General features: G+C 37.3%; 1 long non-coding RNA gene across 1 annotated transcript; it reads left to right on the top strand.

Moving 5' to 3' along the window:
* Positions 1 to 348: 348 nt before the first annotated feature.
* LOC107676698 (uncharacterized) lies at positions 349 to 1,252 on the top strand. The gene is made up of 3 exons (XR_001632763.1): positions 349 to 624; positions 1,036 to 1,089; positions 1,176 to 1,252. It is a non-coding gene; the product is annotated as an uncharacterized LOC107676698 (long non-coding RNA).
* The last annotated feature ends 4,818 nt before the right edge of the window (positions 1,253 to 6,070 follow it).

Genomic DNA, 6,070 nt, shown 5'->3' on the forward strand with positions numbered 1-6,070 from the left:
CTTTGTGGTGGCGTTCATGTGCGTTCAACTCGTAAATACGATCTATCCGACATGACTTGAACGCACCTTTAGACCTGATTGTTCCCACCTGTTACTGGTTACCTCTTTCGTCTCTACCTATATATACCCTGTTCCCTCATTCGGTAGTGATGGGAAACCGAGGTTTTCTGAACCGTTTGAGGCTTTCATCAAATTGCGCCGAAAAACGGTTTTTCTTTTTTTTCTTTTTTGCGCCGAAAACTTTTTTTTCTGTGGATGTTTCGATGAATTTTCGGATGCATGCTGTTAATGGGCCTTGCGGTGAAGTTTTGAAGACGTTTATTATTCATAAAAATAAATAGTTTGCTTTAATTCCCTCTGGTATATGCATTGTTTGTGTGTTAATATTACCTTGTAGTTTAGTTATTTTAATCCCAATCATTGAGATAATTGTGTGTGGCTTCATCTCTTGTAGAGACATATAAGGATTCAGAGAGTTGACACATTACCTGAGCTGCAGCAGTGCAACAAGTGTTACAGCAATTACCAGCAGTTTTCTGCTTGACCAGCATGTTTAAGCCAGCCAAACTGGTCAAATTAATAAGTCATCTTCAAATCCACTTCAACATGCAGTTGTCTGTGGAGGTATGAATATCTTGAGTTGTTTGTTTAATGTACTCACAGTTTTTCAAATCCACTTCAACAAGGCAGTGTCTGTGGAGATATGAATATCTTGAGTTGTTTGTTTAATATATGTACTCACAATATATTATTGCCTAACAGTTTACCTGTATACTTTATTTATTTTAGGCTATACTATACGTTTTTGCAGCCAATTATTGGTGTGATTATTTAGCTGTTAAATAAGGAACAAGGAAGGTTTTTTTGTGCCATTTACAAGGAGAATATTCTTATTTTTTGTTGTTTTCCAGTACCTCTTGTCTTGGGTGCACCCTTTGATTTTACATCTGTAAGTAGTTATCAGTTAAAGTAATTGACCTTTATGATGTTGTAGCAGTTGATATTTAAAGATTTCTCTATGTTTGTGTCTTCCAGTGTGACATTCCAATCATACGGAGATGGTGGACTCCAGATGGTTTTCTCTGAAAGGTACTGGACATTTCCTCCAGCACACCATTACATTTGCACCCCCTTCTGACCAATTTGAAATTAACCAATATACATGTATATTACAGTGCAGAAACCCTACAAGAGGCCCTTCCAAGTGGATAACAGGCTACGCTTGTGAGGTATGTCTCAAATCTATCTATCTATCTATCTATCTATACACATTAATAAGAAATATTAAAGTTACATTTTCCTTTAATATTCTGTAATGAAGGAGATCAACGGGCCTTCCCGCATGTACTATCAAGCCTCTGCAACTTATCCAGAATGCAGCAGCGAGAGTGGTCTTCAATGAGCCAAAAAAAAGCTCACGTTACTCCTCCTCATCAGGTTACACTGGCTACCAGTAGCTGCTCGCATCAAATTCAAGGTACTGATGCTTGCCTACAAGACAACCACTGGCGCTGCACAAATATACCTAAACTCCCTAGGTCTGACCTAAGCGCCCTTGCTAAGTGCACTGTGCTAGACTAACTGAAACTTGTCACAGCACTTGTATATTGTTGCTCTCTCATTGCCCTGATTGCTTCTACATCGTAAGTCCCCTCCAGAAGCTTGCGTTCTGCAAGTGAACGGCGCCTTGTGGTGCCATCCCAAAGAGGCTCAAAATCACTCTCACCGTTTCCTGGACTGTGCCCAGCTGGTGGAATGACCTCCCGATCTCAATTCGAACAGCTGAGTCTTTAGCCATTTTCAAAAAACATCTAAAGACACATCTTTTTCACCAGGACCTGACCAACTAATACTAGCACTTCCTGTTCTGTTCTATTCCATTATTATTTAAAACAAACAAACAAAAAAAAAAAACCTAGCTACGTGTACTGTGCTAGACTAACTGAGACTTGTCAAGGCACTTGTATACTGTTGTTGTTCTCTCCTTGGTCTGATTGCTTCTATTGTTCTCATTTGTAAGTCGCTTTGGATAAAAGCGTCTGCTAAATGATTAAATGTAAATGTTTGATATATTTTAATTTGAATTTATTCAAGATTGTCATGACAAAATGTGCCCAAGAGCGAATTGTTCATTTTGTAAATTTTCATGCAGGATTGTCATGACAAAATGGGCTTAATAGTGAATTGTCAATTTAATTATTGTGTACATTTTGATTGTTACTTTTAAAATTATGCTGCGGTTTGTGTGAGTGTGTTTTATTGAAATGTTTTCATATAGAAAAATGTATGATGCACGTGTTCTTGACTTTGGAGTAAACATTTATTTTGAATCTTGTGATTAAAGTATATTTTATATAAAATGCCCAGAAGTTTCAAACATTAGTTTTAATATCACAAACAGGAAATAACTCGCGTAATACAATGACACAAATAATTGTATAGGCATACAACTAAATTACACAAGATTAATGTTTATAAAATGCTTAATATATCATTATAAAATGCATATGTACATAAAGTATGATGTATCAGGTGTAATAAAAGCAAATCACCCCTTAAAAACCGTAAGGTGGCGCTACTCTGTTAATAACGTAAGCTCCACCCCTCACTTCCGGTCCTGTGGCTGCGCGGTTCAGTGTTGCCAGACGTACGATAATTATCGTATTTGTACGATAATGTAGGCCTCTGTACGATGTACGATCAATAATGAAAAAAGTCCCATAATGTACGATAATTTCAGAATTTTGTGAAACTTCAAATAATGGTCGTTGTAATCATAGAGCTTCTTCTATACTAATTAATCTAGCTGTGGATCCTACGTCTACCGTGCCCTACTTTTAAACGAGCACTATGTTGCGGTCCAGTACCGCCGCTCCCTATATGCAGAGTACGCAGTTTGCGTAGGGCACCAACTCCCGGGCTCGCACCTCATGTTTGCGGCTGAATGCAAATGATCATAATTGGACAACTATGCCGTGAAAAGACATCAGCAATCCGGCGCCGAGAAAAGAAAAAGAAAAAAGAAGAAGCCTGTGCATCACTTTCAGGCCTACATTCATAATCCTGTGAAACTTTTTTGGATGTTGACGTTAATAACGTGTTTTAATGTCGGTGATAATTTAACCACCAACAACTCATCTAATATTCTCTCACTTTCCATGTTCCCTTACAAAAATTAGCCATGGTTTTACGAATAAAACCAAAAATCATGGTTCTTGTAGCCATGGATGGTAACCACAAAGTAACCATGATTTTGTTACTTCATAGTTTACAAAGAAGTATTAAGATAATATTTTTTGTGGTTATAAAATCAGACCTAAGCCAACAACAGCCTTTAAAATGACTTAAAATGCATTATATAAAACAATGAGGCATTAATGATTGGTTAATTAAGTGGTTTCATTGAATAACACTGTTAAAATACATAATGTAATACAAAGTAAACAATTTATGTACATTACATATTATTACAAATGCTTGCAAAGGGAGCCAAAGGCCTGGTAACTGCTGCTGTTACACTTACTGGATGATCAAGTCCTTTAATAACCAAACATTTAATTCAAATATCCACTTAATCTTTCATTTTTGGCCACCTTTTTGCAAAAGAAAGGCGACAGCCTCAATAATTTCTTCAACAAAAACATGTGGACATCACAACCCTTACAAAAATTGGAGGTCCCCGACCCTCTAGATCAGTGATGGGCAAACTTGGCCCTTCCAGGCCACTTTCCTGTAGAGATTTGATCCAACCCTGATATGACTCACCTGCCTGTAGTTTTCTAGTAGTCTTGAAGACAATGATTAGCTGGTTTGATTAGGGTTGGAGCTAAACTCTAAAGGAAAGTGGCCTGGAAGGGCCAAGTTTGCCCACCCCTGGTCTAGTGTTACAATTGTAATTTGTAAATAATACAATATAATTACAATTTGTTTATTTGTTTACTTTTATATTTTATTAAAGTTCTGTTTTGGCCCCTATAGTATTTTTTATTTTTTTTTACATCCATAATATTTGGGGGAGGGGGTACAACAATACAGTTCTGCTTAGGGCACCCATTTGGTCAGCAGCGGCCCTGCGGCTGAGTATTGTAGTTAGAGCTACATTAACAGCAATTTTCTGATCATTTCAGAAAATAGCTTTAGCTATGTTGAATTATATTACTATAAATTTGCTTATTTAAGAATGTATGCCTTTTTATAATTATAATTTGAAGTTAATATAATGTAATTGATCATTTGATATTTGTATTTTTTATTTATACTGTATGATGGTGAATTTATTTTTCTTCATTTTTGAATTCTTGAAGTTAGGTTGCATATTCTTTGTTCTTGTTCTGCGTAGGGCACCCATTTGGCCAGCAGCGGCCCTGTTGCGGTCCATGACGGCATCAAATCTACCGCAAACGGACCCCCTCAACATCTGGCAACATGCAAGCTTCTGATAACTGCGACTCAGAGGTGGAGTTTGGACCTTCTCACGTACGTACGCCTAGTTATTTATCTATTGTGGTAATTTGCAGGTCGTGTCAAAAAGTTGTTGGTCTAGAATCTAGATAAATAGCTATTCTGTACGTTTGACTCGTGTACGATAATTTTATTCCAAATACGATAATTTTGAGCTATTCTGGTACAATACTTGGACATTTCCAATCTGGCAACACTGTTCAGTGATCACGCATCAGTTGTCTCTCAAAGGTAAGGCAGCAGCAGACGTTGCTTAATTTGCAATAAACAGAAACGCAAAGACAGAGGCTCAGACTCTGAGGAGTTCGTCGGAGGAGGAGAAGGAAGGAGTAAAACGATGAGAAAGGAGGATGAGTACAAAGTTATCTTAATGTTTGAGACAATGGGTGAAATGAGTAATCCTATGCGATTAACAACGATACTTAGAAAAGCTGTTGGTGAAATTAAATTAGCCAGATACTCAACCAACAATCGGGTGATAGTATTTTGTCTGAACAAAAAACAACAAGAAATGTTGAATAAAATGAAGGAGTTAGGGGGATTAGGAGTTAAGTGTCATGTGCCTGGCGAGGTGAGTGGCATTAAAGGAGTGATTTCTGGAGTTCCAATTTCATTATCAGATGAGACAATAAGAAACCAGTTAATGAGAGAAAAGGTAATAGAAGTGAAAAGATTGACATCAAACAGAAATGGGAAAAGAGAGCCAAGCAGGCTACAACAGTGATGATAACAGTGAATGGGAGACTGCTTCCAGAAAATGTTAAAAGGGGATATGTGTGCTACCCAGTTAGACCTTTTATAAAACCTGCATTAAGATGTTTCAATTGCCAAAGGTTGGGTCATGTAGCAGAAGTATGCAAGGGAAAGAAACGATGTTGTAAATGTGGAGGTGAACACAGTTATGGAGAATGTGGGGATTTAGTTGAACCTAAGTGTTGCAACTGTGGAGGCCCACATAGTGCAGTGTATTTAGGATGTGTAGTGCAAAAACAAGCCATGGAAGCAATGAAGTACAAGTCAGAGCATACTGTTTCATATGCACAAGCAGTAAAGAAGGTTCAACATGAGCAAGAAAATAGAACTAGTCTTGGAAGGTCTGATGCAACTGAAACACCAAACAAGGGAACAGAGAAGTATAAAACAAGTATAGATGCAAGTATGCTTATGGTCAGTCAAGTCAAGTCAAGTCACCTTTATTTATATAGCGCTTTTAACAATACAGATTGTGTCAAAGCAACTGAACAGCATTAATTAGGAAAATAGTGTGTCAATAATGCAAAGTGACAATAGTAAACACTCATTTTTCAGTTAAAGGCAGTTCATCATTGAATTCAGTGATGTCATCATCCAGCTCAGTTCAGTTTAAATAGTATCTTTGCAATCATTTTTCAGACTCTACTAGGGCAATCTGAGAATAATGCAAGCTCTCAGGAAATCCCAGACAGACAAAGGTTAAAGGGGTGGTTCACTGTTTTTTTTTTTCTAGCCTTGATTGTGTTTATGAGGTGCAGTCTAACGTGTTTTTAAAAAGTAAAAAAAAAAAACGCATTATTTTTCATATAATTTACCTTTATTCCACACCGCTCTGTCCCTTCTCTGAGAAACGGGC

The sequence above is a fragment of the Sinocyclocheilus anshuiensis genome, unplaced genomic scaffold, assembly GCF_001515605.1.
Source record: "Sinocyclocheilus anshuiensis isolate Anshui unplaced genomic scaffold, SAMN03320099.WGS_v1.1 scaffold468, whole genome shotgun sequence".
Classification (NCBI taxonomy): Eukaryota; Metazoa; Chordata; class Actinopteri; order Cypriniformes; family Cyprinidae; genus Sinocyclocheilus; species Sinocyclocheilus anshuiensis.